General features: G+C 43.6%; 1 protein-coding gene across 2 annotated transcripts in view; it reads right to left on the bottom strand.

Annotated features, from left to right (window-relative positions):
- The window catches only part of R3HCC1L (R3H domain and coiled-coil containing 1 like), a 78255-nt gene extending 62533 nt beyond the window's left edge, over positions 1–15722 (bottom strand). The window contains exons 1-2 of one of the 2 annotated variants that reach the window (XM_040361278.1): positions 15646–15722; positions 12117–12207 (exon numbers count right to left, since the gene is read on the bottom strand). The gene's annotated coding sequence lies outside the window, so the exon portion shown is untranslated. The other variant, XM_040361277.1, reaches the window with a different exon arrangement.
- Between the last annotated feature and the right edge of the window lie 340 nt (positions 15723–16062).

Genomic DNA, 16062 nt, shown 5'->3' with positions numbered 1-16062 from the left:
TTTGGGACTTTTTCCATTTATTACCATTGATCACATTGGAATTTCACGCTGTGTTTTTTTTTTCCAATGTGCAGCGCTGTCTGCAATATATTGGACTCTATTTTGATTTTATTTGTTATATATTTTTACCCACTAGGAATCGTTAATTAATTGTCAATCTTAGCCGATTGGTGCACGGCACTATACACATAATTTGTATGGGCCCAGCGCCCTCTATTCTCACTTTCATATATGTACAATTTCTTATTGTTTTTGAGGAGCAGCATATAATATTGTTCACTAATTAATATTTTTTTGAGTAAGGCGCGGAATTTTTTATGTACACATTTTTTTTTTTTTAGCAGAGACACTAGGGGATACAATGGCGGTCATTGCAACTTTTTTTTTTTTTTTTCCATCTTACATGGTATTTTCGCAGCAATTTTTCAATTTTTTTTGCATAAATGTGAAAGATGAAGTTACGCCGAGTAAATATATACCCAACATGTCACCCTTCAAAATTGAACACGCTAAAAGGGAATAGCGCCAAACTAAGGAAAAGAAAAAAGGAAAAAGAAGAAGGAAAAAAGGAAAAAAGGAAAAAAGAAAAAAAGAAAAAAAAGGAAAAAAGAAGAAAGGGAAAAAGAAAAAAAGAAGAAAAAGAAAAAAAGGAAAGACTTGCTGGCTGGATCACAAGGTAAAAATAGAAGAAAGCCTAAAAACAAAATGTAGCCATCACATCTAAGAATTGGTAATCTGCAATATAATAAAGGATTGCTTTTGGGTTTATTACTGCTTTACTTTCTGGATATAAATGGACAGATCTAGGAGGTACATATCACCATGTTATCACAGGCCTCGACAAAATACGGGCGCCAGGTCGCAATTGCGACAAGAAATTGTGACCTGGCGCCTGGGGAAGCTTAGAGCTGCAGAAGGCCGGCGTGGGGTGAGATCGCGGCTGGCCCGCGCCAGCCGGTAATTAAGGCTGCGGCTTTCACAGAAGGAAGCCGAGGCCTGCAGAGGGAACCTAGGAGTGGCCATCTTGTGGTGGCCGTTGGCATTACAGGTTACATTACAAGTAGCAAAAAACATAAGTTCTAATGTGTTATTTCACTGCCATCTCCTTCCCTCTAATTAGAACCCCCAAACATTATATATATTTTTTATTCTAACACCCTAGAGAAAAAAATGGCGGTTGATGCAATACTTTGTCGCACCGTATTTGCGCAGCGGTCTTACAAGCGCACTTTTTTTGGGAAAAAAAACACTTAAAAACAGTAAAGTTAACCCAATTTTTTTTTTATATTGTGAAAGATAATGCTACGCCGAGTAAATTGATACCCAACATGTCACGCTTCAAAATTGCGTCCGCTCGTGGAATGGCGACAAACTTTTACCCTTTAAAATCTCCATAGGCGACGTTTAAAAAATTCTGTTTTGAGTTACCAATTGCGGCGATACCTGACATGTGTGGTTTGAATAACGTTTACATATGCGGGCGCTGCTCACGTATGCGTTCGCTTCTACGCGGGACGGGGTACGTTTTTTAGCTCCTAACTTTTTTAGCTGGCTCCTAGATTCCAAGCAAATTTGTCAAACCCTGTGTGATCACATACGCTCCGGATATCTGCGGTGAAGTGTCTGAACTGCACCGCGTTCATTCTACCGTATCCTAAATAAAGTTTTACTCAAAGTTAAAAAAAACACCAAAACAAAGGCGGTTCTATGGGACGAGCTCCCATCATTCTTCTGTGTCTCTCAGCAGACGGAGAAGATCTGATGGCGTCTGATGACAGCCGGCAGTCTTTTTATTTTGCACCGACTCAAGCAAACCTAAAACACGGCAGGACTTCTCTTTACTCTCCGCTGGAGCAGCAAGAAAAGGAAACCGGGATCAGAATGTTCTGAGGAAGAAGAACAATGCGAGACTGGAGGAGGTGTGAAGACAATAGAAGTTCTGCAATAAATTAGCAATCCGTGTTCAAGAAAAACTAAATCCGGATTCTGATTATCATCTGCAAAAAACAAAGACCTGGACCGCCCCCTCCCTCCATAGGGGGGGGGGGGGAAATGTTACTATAAGGCTACATTCACACCCGAGTGTAGGGTCTGAGCACTTTTAGGGCTCTTTCACACGGGCGGACCGCCTGCCAGTTTTTTTAGGTGGACCTGAACGGGCGCTCCGTGCTCCTCTATGGTGACATGCCCGCTGACATCCGACCCGCCAAAGTGTGACGGAGGAAAAACCTACTTTTCCATCCGTCTGACGGATCGGTTGAACACGGACAGACGGTCCGTGTTCATCCGATCCCCCCATAAGGGAGAGCGGAGAAAAGACAGGGCGGTCCCTGCACAGTGTGCGGGGACCGCCCAGTCATCCGTCGGCTCAGCGGGGATCTACGGAGCGATCCCCGCTGAGCAAGCGGAGGTTCACGGGGCGAATCATTGTGAAAGGGGCCTTACTGCGTTTTTTTATTAGCCAATAGAGAAAACAATTCTCTGTTGCATCATTTGTTGCCAGGTATTTCAGCTTTTCTTTTATTATTCATTTATTGTAAAGTTTTTTTCGTTGGGGTAAGGGGGTTCAACCACTTAAAGCGGATGTGCCTCTAAAAAAACATATTAAAAGCCAGCAGCTACAAATACTGCAGCTGCTGACTTTTAATATAAGGACACTTACCTGTCCTGGAGTCCAGCGCCGATCGCAGCAGATGACGAGCCGATCGCTCGTCACCCTGCTGCTCCCCCCTCCATCCACGGTGAGGGAACCAGGAAGTGAAGCGCTCCGGCTTCACTGCCCGGTTCCCTACGGCGCATGCGCGAGTCGCGCTGCGCCCGCCGATTGGCTCCCGCTGTGTGCTGGGAGCCGAGTGTTCCCAGCATACAACGGGTGACGGACGGGAAACGAGGAAAAAAAACGTCTTTTGCCCGTATCGTAGGGCCGGAAGTGGGTGCAGATACCTGTCTGTAGACAGGTATCTGCACCCCCCTCCCCCCTGAAAGGTGTCAAATGTGACACCGGAGGGGGGGAGGGTGCCGATCAGCGGGACTCCACTTTAGAGTGGAGATCCGCTTTAAGGACCGTACCAATATGCTGCTAAATGACCCAAGGGGTTTTTTACAATTCGGCACTGCGTCGCTTTAACAGACAATTGCGCGGTCGTGCGACGTGGCTCCCAAACAAAATTGGCGTCTGTTTTCCCCACAAATAGAGATTTCTTTTGGTGGTATTTAATCACCTCTGCGGTTTTTATTTTTTGCGCTATAAACAAAAATAGAGCGACAATTTTGAAAAAAAATGCAATATTTTTTACTTTTTGCTATAATAAATATCCCCCAAAAACATATATATATATATATAAAAAAAAAAAAATTTCCTCAGTTTAGGCCGATACGTATTCTTCTACCTATTTTTGTAAAAAAATAAAAAAAATCGCAATAAGCGTTTATCGATTGGTTTGCGCAAAATTTATAGCGTTTACAAAATAAGGGATATTTTTAATATTATTATTTTTTTTTTACTACTAATGGCGGCGATCAGTGATTTTTTTCGTGACTGCGACATTATGGCGGACACTTCGGACAATTTTGACACATTTTTGGGACCATTGTAATTTTCATAGCAAAAAATGCATTTAAATTGCATTGTTTATTGTGAAAATGACAGTTGCAGTTTGGGAGTTAACCACAGGGGGCGCTGTAGGAGTTAGGGTTCACCTAGTGTGTGTTTACAACTGTAAGGGGGTGTGGCTGTAGGACTGACATCATCGATCGAGTCTCCCTATAAAAGGAATCACTCGATCGATGCAGCGCCATAGTGAAGCACGGGGAAGCCGTGTTTACATACGGCTCTCCCCGTTCTTCAGCTCCGGGGAGCGATCGCGATGGGGGGGGCTAGAAATGAATAGCCGCGCCCTCGTCCCGGATCGCTCCTGAAGCCACGGGAACCGCCGCATGTACGGGGGGGGGGGGGGTCCTAGGCAGGGACGTACAGGTACGCCAATGTGCCTGTCCGTGCCATTCTGCCGACGTAAATGTACATGCGGCGGTCCGGAAGTGGTTAAAGGGGTTGTAAAGGTAAAATGTTTTTTCACCTTAATGCATCCTATGCATTAAGGTGAAAAAACAACTGACGTTACCGCCCCCCCCCCCCCGTTTTACTTAGCTGACCCCTCGAAAGTCCCACGCGCGTCCACGTGATCCTCTTCAATTCCCAGCCTGGCCGTTGATTGGCTAGGCTGGACGGATTGATAGCAGCGCAGCCATTGGCTGGCGCTGCTGTCAATCACAGCGGATGACGTGGCGCGCCAGGGGGCGGGGCCGAGTGATACACTCGGCAGCTATGTCCGCCGCTGTATCTCGGGAGCGTGCTCGCAACAGCTTTCCACCATGCGAGGTGGAGAGCTTTTGCGAGGAGGAGCCGAGACAGCCGCCGAGGGACCCCAGAAGACCGGATTCGGGGTCACTCTGTGCAAAACGAGCTGCACAGTGGAGGTAAGTATAACATGTTTGTCATTTAAAAAAAAAAAAAAATCTGCCTTTAGTGTTCCTTTAAGTGCAGTTTAGGTTAGAGTTGGGGCTATTTTATTTATAACAACATTATTATTAATAATAATGAGATGTAAAATACACAAATAAAAATCAAATAGAAAAATCTTTCAATAAATAACCCCTAACTTTAACCCCCCCCCCCCAAAAAAAAAAAACACACCACACAAAATAAAAGTAACAAAAACAAAATTTGAGCGTTTGTTAGATTATGAATAATTATAATACATTATTAAATAACCTCTAGCCTTGAAAAATATAGTATTATTACATATTAATTCATTTATGATGATTTTTAGTCATTTGTGTATTTATTTTACATTTATTCATATATTTCATTTTTCAATTTTTTTTTTTTGAACAGAAAAACGCGCAAAAACGCTTGACAAAGCGCGAATGGCACGTTTTTCTTTCATTTCTATGAGAATAAAAACACTCCAAAAAAACGCCCAAATCTGGCCAATTCAAACAAACAATGGTCCAGAACTTGTTTGAGCTTCAGGCGGCTTTGGGAGTGGAGATGTGAACTCTCTCTATAGAATCATTGATTTTTTTTTTCTCCTCCAGCATTCTTGAGCTTCAAGCGATAGAACGCTGAGGTGGGAAAAAAAAAAAAAAAAAGCTCAAAAAGGAGCTTAAAGAGGCTCAATTAAAAACAAAAATGCACAAGCTTCAAGCTGCAATAAAAGCTCAAATGCCTGTAGAAGCAGCTTTTTTTTTTGGAGCTGCAGTGTGCATGAGCACTAACTGGAGAGTGCAAAATCTAGTGCAGCTGTGCATGGTAGCCAATCAGCTTCTAACTTCAGCCTTCTTCAATTAAAGTTATTGTAAAAAGTCTCTTTTTCTTTATGTTAAAAATAATAAAACACATGTTATACTTACCTCCTCTATGCAGTTGGTTTTGCACAGAGCAACCCTGATCCTCCTCTTCTCGGCTCCCTCTTTGGTGCTCTTGACCCCTCCCTCATGTTGAGTGCCCCGACAGCAAGCAGCTTGCTATGGGGGCACCCGAGCCAAGTTCAGACACGGAGCCGTAGCCTGGCTCCGCCCCTCTCTCCTAATTGGCTGACTGACAGCAGTGGGATCCAATGGTGCCACGCTGCTGTCCCGGACAGCCGAGACACTCCTGCAACATTGCTGGATCTAGAGGGACATCAGGTAAGTATTAGGGGGGCTGCTGTACACAGGAGGTTTTACATTTTAAAACATGGAATGCACCTTCTTACACAGCCACTTCCCTACCGTAGGACATCATATGACGTCCTGGACTTTCAGTGGGGATATCTGAATGATGGAGCAGCTACAGGCATCATTCAGATATCCTTCTCTTCTGCCAGCAATTCTGCGCACCATAAGAACGATCAAAGCGGCAGTTCCGCCACTTGATCTTTCTTACAGGACGCCCCTCCATCCGGTGCTTCTCCGGGCTCTTCCGTGCCATCGGGGGCCCGGAGAATGAATCTGCCGGCGTCAGACGAGGACCATAGAGATTTTTTTCTATGACCAACGGAGGCCCGGGCGAGACGTTATGACGTCACGCCCGGGTACCCGGAAGCAAACAAAGCCGCAATCGTGGCTGTCAGCATGAGATCGGTGAATTTATTTTCCCCGATCTCTGGCTTTCCAGCCTGGAGGAGAGATGTGGGGTCTTGGGCCCCTTTCACACGGACGGCTGTTCTGCCTCTGTTAAAAGCATGTTTATTTTCTGCTGGAATTCAAGACTCCAGGCACAGCGATCAGCTGGATTTGTACAGTGCGATTAGCTGCGGTTGCGTTTAGCCGCAGCACGATATTGAACAGGGATCCGATTTGGATCCCTGCCAATACCAAGCACTGTGTATGGTATGAATCTTGAGGGGGAACTCCACACCAAATTTCAAATAAAAAAACGCCATGGGTCCAGGAGCATACCTGGCCCTTGGGTCTGCTATGGATTTTAAGGGGAACCCCCTGTGACAGATCTCTGATACCCCAGGTGGGCACCTCCGCCAGACCTGTGTCTCCTGTCCTCCAAACGCACCCTGCAGATTCGCCAGGGATGGTGCAAGGTTTTTTGACACCCTAAGCAAAACCTCATTTTGCCACCCCCCTTGGCTCCACCCCTGACTTCATCCCCTTTTCCCTACCCATGTAAATCCCGCCTTTTTAATGAAGCGCCCATCAAATACAGCCTCACCAGTGCCCATCAATGAATGTGTACTTCCATTCATTCGGGAATCAGGACACAGTCCTCCGTCGCCGCTGCGCCTCTGACACTATGTGCAAATGGAGCGGCAGCTGTCTGATGCTGAGACTTAGTTGCTTGCTGCAGAGAAGAGAGTAGGATACATTGTACCCCTACCCAATCACTTGAAGAAGAAAAGAAAAAAAAAAAAAAAAAAAAGGACAAAACACACTACACAGGTTTTTAACCACTTGCTTACTGGGCACATATACCCCCTTCCTGCCCAGGCGAAATTTCAGCTTCCGGCACTGCGTCACTTTAACTGACAATTGCGCGGTCGTGCGACGTGGCTCCCAAACAAAATTGACGTCCTTTTTTTTCGCACAAATAGAGCTTTCTTTTTGTGGTATTTGATCACCTCTGCGGTTTTTATTTTTTGCGCTATTAACAAAAAAAACGAACGTCAATTTTGAAAAAAAAAAAAAAAAAACACAATATTTTTTACTTTTTGCTATAATATCCAATTTTTTTAAAAAATAAATAAAAATGTTCTCAGTTTAGGCCGATACGTATTCTTCTACATATTTTTTTTTTTTTAATTAACAAAAAACGCAATAACCGTATAGTGACTGGTTTGCGCAAAAGTTATAGCGCCTACAAAATAGGGGACACAATGATGATTTTTAAAAAATTTTTTTTTAATAGGAATGGCGGCGATCTTTATTGGGACTGCGACATTATAGCGGACACATCGGACACTTTTGACACCATTCACATTTATACAGTAAACAGTGCTATAAATATGCACTGATAACTGTATAAATGTGACTGGCACGGAAGGGGTTAACACTAGGGGCGAGGAAGGGGTTAAATGTGTAGCCTAGTGAGTGTTCTAACTGTAGGGTGAGGGGGTGACCGATCTGTGTCCCTATGTACAAGGGACACAGCATCTGTCTTCACTCCCTGACAGGACGTGGATCTCTGCGTTTACACACAGAGATCCACGGTCCTGCTCAGTTACTGGGCAATCGCGGGTGCCCGGCGGTCGTGTTCCCAGTAACACGGCGGTGCGTGTGCGCCCCCTAGCGGCTTTAAAAGACGAGGACGTCATATGACGTCCTGTCAGAATAACTGAGCTACCTTGACAGCGGCTGATAGTATAGTGGTTAAAGTAATTTATTAGTCAGCTCCGGGGGTCTTCTTCCGACTCCTCAGCTCTTTTGGGGGGCGGTCTGCCGGGGCCCCCGCTTTCTTTTTAAGCTCTTTTACAAGCAGGGGCCCCGGACTTCTTCGCCGTCTTCTCTGTTCTCTTCTCCCGGGGGGGGGGGGGGGGGGGCGGTCTTCTGTCGTCTTCTCCCCTCTTCTCCTTCTGACGGGCTTCTCCGCAGTCTTCTTGCAGCTCTTTTTACCAGCAGCGGCCTTCTTACCTCTTCTTCGATGTTGACATGTCGCTTCCCAACGCTGTAATGCTGGCTGTGCGGCTCGCACCGATTTATATACGCTCCTTATAACGTCACAGTCCCACCATGCTCCGGGTGGTGACGACATAAGACCGGGCCGCCGCTGGTAAAAGAGCTGCAAGAAGACAGCGGAGAAGCCCGGCAGAAGGAAAAAAGGGGAGAAGACGACAGAAGACCCCCCCCCCCCCCCCCCCCCCGGCAGAGAAGAACAGAGAGGACGGCGAAGAAGCCTGGGGCCCCCGCTTGTAAAAGAGCTCAAAATAAGAAAGTGGGGGCCCCGGCAGAGCAGAACAAGACGGCGGTGAAAACCGCCCCCCCCCCCGGCAGAAGAGAACAGAGAAGATGGCAAAGAAGTCTGTGCTTAAAAGAAGAAAGCGGGGGCCCCCAGCAGAACGCCTCCCAAAAGAGCAGAGAAGTCGGAAAAAGACCCTGGAGCTGACAAATTAATTACTTTAAAAACCTGTGTAGTGCGTTTTCTTGAATTATTTTTCCTCCAGGTGATTGGGTAGGGGTACTCATTCACCTAGGGTGGGGGGCCAAGATCTGGGGGCCCCCTTATTAAAGTAGGCTCCCGGATTTCAATAAGCTCCCCGCCCGCAGACCCCGACAACCAACGGCCAGGGTTGTCAGGAAGAGGCCCTGTCCTCCTCAACATGGGGACAGGTACTTTGGGGTTGGGGGGCCGCAGGAAGGAGTAAAATGATACGATGTAAATCATCCTGAAGCGTGATCTGTGGGGGGGGCGGTTGTGGAAAAAAAAATCCAGAAGTCCCATATTTCGGGAAACTTTTTAGAACAACCCCTAGACTCATAGGTGTATTTGTGCAATTGTGTGGCTGAATTAACTACTTGCCTATCTGACACTTTTTAACCCCCTTTGACAATTGCGCGGTCGTGCTACACTGTACCCATATGACATATTTATTATTTTTTCCCCACAAATAGAGCTTTCTTTTGGTGGTATTTGATCACCTCTGCGTTTTTTTTTTTTTTGCACTATAAACAAAAACAGACAATAAGGCCCCTTTCACACGGGGCAGGGGGGGTGCGGTGGCGGTATAGCGCCGATATACCATTGTATTTACCGCGATATTCGGCCGCTATCGGTGCGGTTTTAACCCCCGCTAGCGGCCGAAAAAAGGGTTAATACCGCCCGCAATGCACATTGCCAGCAGTATTACTGCGGTTTCCCATTGATTTCTATGGGAAGGAGCGGGAAACACCCCCGCTCCTATACCGCTCCAAAGATGCGGCTAGCAGGACTTTTGGAGCGGTACTGCTAGCACACCGCTTCCACGTCAAAGTCTTCGGGCTTTCACACTGAAGACTGCAGGGCATGATTTTTTCAGGCGGTATAGCAGTGCTATTTTTAGCTCTAAACCATCTGAAAAACGTGTCAGTGTGAAAGGGACCTAAAAATAAATAAATAAAAATATAAAATATATTCCATCCCTTGTGATGGCATTGGCCATGACAGGTCCTCTTTATGGAAATATTTGGGGTCCATTCGCTCCCAAATCTCTCCTCTGGCATCCCATGCAGCCGATCAGACACAGATCGGGCTGATCGGCTACTTCCCTGGCCACCAGGTAAATAAAAGGGGGAACGTCAGTTCCTCTCTCTGTACAGGGCAGCCATTGCTGCATCGCTCCCGACCTCTGCGATGGGACAGGAGAACACGGGAGAGGCGGGGAGGAGGGTAGGACCGTCTTTCGCAGAGGTGAGCGAGTAGCCAATTAGATCACTCCTGCATGAAAGACAATCATCAGCTGAAAAGAATGATACCGGGATGATGCCTGTAGGTACCGGTATAACCACTGAACCCCGAGAGCGTACAGCTACGTACCTTCGGTAGGAAATGGTTAAAAAAAAAAAAAAAAAAAAAAAAAAAAACTTATTCTGTTGCGTCTTTGCAAGAACTACGACCTATGAAAATCGATCGCCTTAACCGGTAATAAATACATTTCACTAAATAATTGGCCACAAGAAATCTAAAATCCGAATTCAGCAGTGGATCGGCTTTTATGCATCACCGGCACCTTTCTTCTCGTGTTTAACCTATAAATGTAATACTCCAAACACACGATTCTCCGAGGAGTATAAAAGGAAAAGCCCGTCAATTAGCGGTAATGTGACATAAAAGCACAAAGTGATAATTAGTAGGAATGTCCATCCACCCAGCAATTATAATAGTAGAACACGAGACGCCGCAACACTCACACCGATCATTTACTCGGACGAAGCTGAAAAATTCACGATATAAAAAATAAATAAATAAAAAAAAAAAAAAAAAAAAAAACACACCCATAACATCCTGAACCCCATTAAATGAAAACAAAAAATGGCGACAACTTGTTATAAGTGCAGGTCACCCCTCCCCCACCCTTTATACAGGGTACAATGTCTTGTATCCATTCAAATATCTGGCTCTTTTCTCTCTTCCTTTTGTGGTTACAACTGTATTGTGTTTATATTTTCGATTATTATGTAACACGCCTGTTATTTATAATAACTGGTCATCTCTTCAGTTTTGCCTTGTATCTGTTTACCTTTGTATACTCCGTTTTTGTATGTATTTTTCCAAAAATATTTTATGAAAATAATAGAGATGCACCGAAATCTCGGCCTCCAAAAATTTCAGCTGAAAATGGTGTTCAGCTGATAAAAGTGGAAAAAAAAAAAATGCAATAATCATATTGGCACCAAAAAGTTCTGTGCATTACCGCAAGGTTAACGCCGTATAGTTCTGTGCGTTACCGCAAGGTTAACGCTGTATAGTTCTGTGCGTCACCGCAAGTTTTAACGCCGTACAGTTCTGTGCGTTACCGTAAGGTTAACGTCGTACAGTTCTGTGCGTTACCGTAAGGTTAAGGGCCGGTTCACACTGCTGCGTGGTGCAAAATTGGGGGGGTGCGTTATTTTTTTTTTTTAAACTGACTACAATTGCAGCAAGCAGGATTTTTAAAAACCACAATGGAAGCGCAACAGACCAGTGTGAAGACATAAAAATAATTTAAATGGTGTTTTGTGTATTCACCTGATAAAAGTGAAAAAAAAAAAAAAATGCAATTATCATATTGGCACCAAAAAGTTCTGTGCATTACCGCAAGGTTAACGTCATACAGTTCTGTGCGTCACCGCAAGGTTAACGTCATACAGTTCTGTGCGTCACCGCCGTACAGTTCTGTGCGTCACCGCAAGGTTAACGTCATACAGTTCTGTGCGTCACCGCCGTACAGTTCTGTGCGTCACCGCAAGGTTAACGCTGTACAGTTCTGTGCGTCACCGCAAGGTTAACGCCGTACAGTTCTGTGCGTCACCGCCGTACAGTTCTGTGCGTCACCGCAAGGTTAACGCCGTACAGTTCTGTGCGTCACCGCAAGGTTAACGCCGTACAGTTCTGTGCGTCACCGCAAGGTTAAGGGCCGGTTCACACTGCTGCGTGGTGCAAAATTGGGGGGGTGCGTTATTTTTTTTTTAAGCTGACTACAATTGCAGCAAGCAGGATTTTTAAAAACCACAATGGAAGCGCAACAGAGCAGTGTGAAGACATAAAAAGAATTTAAAGGGATGAATTTTTCTTGCGCCAAAAAGGTGCCGATAATGGCTGATAAATTCATATTCATTTAAATTGATATTAATTAAAAAGTCAAATATAATACAAATATATATATATTTTTTTTAATGTCATTTACGGCCACGTGCATCCTGCATCTGTGGTTTCGGCACCAAAATGTTCATTCAGTGCACCTCTAGGATTAGAAAATAAAAAAAACTTATAGAGAAAAAAAAAAGGGGGAATAAAAACTACAGTACAAATAAAAAAATAAATAAAAAAAACATTTTTTAAAAACGGTCAGTTTTTACTGGGTGATCTGAGATCTGAAATACGCCCATCACCGATCTCATACATTCCACCTGCCTGCTCACCCGGGTCCCAGGTCTTCCTCAGCCCAACTTACCCCCTTCAGGTCACGGATGGCGGATTCCTTTTTTTTTTTTTTTCTCAGCCGACTTGCTCCCCTTTAATCCCTGTCATCTGTATAATCCAACCTGTCATATAAAAAAACACAAAACTATGAGTAATGAAAATATATACACAGACACACACACAGTATCTCACAAAAGTGAGTACACCCCTCACATTTTTGTAAATATATTTTCATCTGACAAGTGGTTAAAAGAAATTAAAGAACTCTGGGCCTTTCCTAAAAAAAAAAAAAAAAAAATAAGGTCAACAAATCAAAAATTCAAAAAAAAATTAAACAAATAAAAAGGAAAAAAAATATTCTATTTGTACATTCAAATATTTCTAAAGTCATAAATTCAAATATTTGTAAATTCGGAATCAAGAATGAAAATTCAAAAGAACGAAAACCCTAAAATTCTAAAATCAGAATAACTATTAAATTAAAGGTATTGGAATTTCCTTTCAAATTTGGCTGTTAGAGAACGTAACGAATACAAATTTATCCGAAGTTACGAATTGTCTGAAATAACGAATGCCGCATCTAAACATATGGAACGTAACAAATTAATAATAAATATTATTATTATTATTATTATTATTATTTTTATTAACCACTTCCGGATCGCCGCATGTACATATATGTCGGCAGAATGGCACGGACAGGCACATTGGCGTACCTGTACGTCCCTGCCTAGACGTGGGTCTGGTGGCCCGGTACATGCGGCGGTTCCCGTGGCTTCAGAAGCGATCCGGGATGAGGGGGCGGCGGTTCGTTTTTGTCCGCCCCCTCCGGATCGCTCTCAGCCAATCCGCGCGCTCCCCCTGCGTGTCACTTCCTCCTCCTGTGTAAACACAGGAAGAGGGAAGTGATGTGATCTCTCCTCTCGGCGGTATTTTCAACCGCTGCTGAGGAGAGATCACATCACACAGTGAGTCTGCACAACACTACACTGACACACACTACACACAGGCACATTAACCCCTTGCGATCACCCCCTCACCCCCGTCACACTGTCACTGAATGCAGTGATCATATATGTACTGATCACTGCATTTAGTGTCAGTGTGACAGTTAGTGTGACAGCCAGTTAGTGTTAGGTCCAGGGTAGCCCCGTACCCCCCCCCCTAATAAAGTTTTAACCCCTTGATCACCGCCCTAGTTAACCCTTTCACTCCCTATTGCCAGTGTCGCTAAGCGATCATTTTTCTGATCGCTGTATTAGTGTCGCTGTTCCCGCTAGGTAGCTATTTTTTTTTTATTGCGATTTTTTTTTTTACTAAAGACATGTGGCTGAATAAATTTTGGCCTAAATGTTTGACTAAAATTTAGTTTATTTGATTTTTCTTATAACAAAAAGTAAAAAATATTGTTTTTTTTTTCAAAATTGTCACTCTATTTTTGTTTATAGCGCAAAAAATAAAAACCGCAGAGGCGATCAAATACCATCAAAAGAAAGCTCTATTTGTGGGGAAAAAAGGACGCCAATTTTGTTTGGGAGCCACGTCGCACGACCGCGCAATTGTCAGTTAAAGCGACACAGTGGCGAATTGTAAAAAACCCCTTGGGTCATTTAGCAGCATAATGGTCCGGTCCTTAAGTGGATAAATAACTTTGTATTATTAATTAAAAATTGTTCAGTTAAATTTGTTTAGATTGCGGCATTTGTTATTTTGGATACATTCCTATTTGTTCCGTTCACCCACAGCCAACTTTGAAAGAAATTCCAATATCTATAATTTAAGTTAGTTTAATTATTTCAAATTTTCTCTATTTCTTTTTTTCAGATTTTTTGAATCTGAGTTTCCGAATTTCAATCATAACCAATGAACCCCCCCCCCCCAAAAAAAAAGTGTGTGTGTGTGTGTGTGTGTGTATGTATATATATATATATATATATATATATATATATATATATATATATATATATATATATATATATATATCACACATACAAAACAAACACATTTTCCGCAGTGCACACGTCTAGTCACTCCTTTGATCACCCAAGATGTGTAAACCCTTCCCAGCCAGTGTCATTAGTACAGTGACAGTGCATTTCTTTTCTTTTTTAGCAACAATGAATGTATTGGTGTCGATGGTCCCCAAAAAGTGTCACCAGGTTCACAGTGACAGCGAAATCATTCATCTGAACTCGCGCTATTTCGTTCCCGCAGGTTAGTCCCGACTTCAGGGGGGAGCGACTTCAAAAGACATCTATGAAGGTTCCCGCACAGACGTCTATAGAAAAAAAAAAAATCGCACCCTGAAGTCGCCAAAAAGTGGTACAGAAACAACTTTTGGGAATCAGTTAGGCGCCCCCAAATTCGGCGTTGCACTGATTCGTTCGGTGCTACTGTGGGCAATAGCCGCTGACTTGGCATATGAATTGACATGCCAAAATCGCTGCAACATGAACCAGGGCTTAGGCCGCATTCACACTGTAACGCGGCGTATTTCGGCGTATTTTGCCGCGACAAATTGCAGCGTATTTTGCCGCGACAAATTGCGGCGTATTTAACTTGCGATTTGCCGCGACAAAACGGGTCTTTTTTTTTTTTTTTTTACAACACATTGTTGTCTATGGCCGAACGCCAATGCCGCCTGAAAAAAAGGGTCCGGGACTTTTTTTCAGGCGGCAGGCGTACAGCGTTTCGGCGTGAGATGTGAACCATCTCCATAGACATCAATGTGAAATCTCCCCTCCAGCGGCACGAGCGTCGGGCGTCTGGCGTGAAAACGCCTAGATGTGAATGGAGCCTTAGCGTCCAAATAGTCCGCCGCAATGTCACAGTCCCCCCCCAAAAAAAAAGGGAGGGGGAAGGAAAGGAAATCGCACCGATCGCCACCATTGCTAGTAAAAAAGACAATAAAAAAGAAAAAAAATACATAAAACTATCCCCTATTTTGTAGACGCTATAACTTTTGCGCAAACCAATCAATATAAACCTATTGTGATTTTTTACCAAATATATGCAGCAGAATACATAATCGGGATAAAAGTTAAATTCGATGTTTTAACATTATTTTATTGGTTATGGCAGAAAGTAAAAAAAATATATTTTTTTTTTCAAAATCGTCGCTGTTTTTTGTTTATAGCGCAAAAAATAAAAAGCGCCGAGGTGATCAAATACCCCCGAAAGAAACCTCTATTTGTGGGGGAAATACATAGATTATTTGGGTACCATGTCGCACGACCGCGCAATTGTCAGTTAAATCTACGCAGTGCCGTATTGCAAAATATGGCCTTGTCACGAAGGGGCGTAAAACCTTTCGGGGCTGAAATGGTTAAATAAAATAATAATTTATAAGAACATTTGCTATATATATATATATATATATATATATATATATATACAGCCAGTGTGATCTGTACAACCATCAAACGATCTGCTATTACTACAACCAGATGTCCGGACACTCCCCCCCTCCCACCGGGACCGTCACCTGAGGATCTCCGGACACACCGATCACCGCACTAACAGCACCGCTCACACCTCCTATATATATATAAATCACTTACTCCTCGTACTTCCGGGTCACGTGACTCCACCTACGGAAAGCGCAGCGCGGACAAACCTCTCCGCATTTTCCTTAAAGCGCCGGGAGCGAGCGCCGCGGGGATGAGCCTTCCTACATCAGTCACCCGCACACAGCCGGGGACGCGCCTCCGCTGAGCGAGAGCGTGGATCGTGTATATCGCTCGCTTTAATTGTGTCATTACCGAACGATAAGGACCCAGGAGGAGGATTTCTATCATTGTCACCGATATCTATCTGTACACAGGAATCTATATCTACAGTATATAATATGTATATATCAATATATGTATAGTATATAAATATATATCTAATTTATGCATATATATATTTTGTATTAATAAAAAATATATAATTTATGTGTGTATATATATATATATATATATATATATATATATTTT

The sequence above is a fragment of the Rana temporaria genome, chromosome 8, assembly GCF_905171775.1.
Source record: "Rana temporaria chromosome 8, aRanTem1.1, whole genome shotgun sequence".
Classification (NCBI taxonomy): domain Eukaryota; kingdom Metazoa; phylum Chordata; class Amphibia; order Anura; family Ranidae; genus Rana; species Rana temporaria.
The sequence above is the reverse complement of the archived record's forward strand: the minus strand, read 5'-3'. Positions and strand labels throughout refer to the sequence as shown.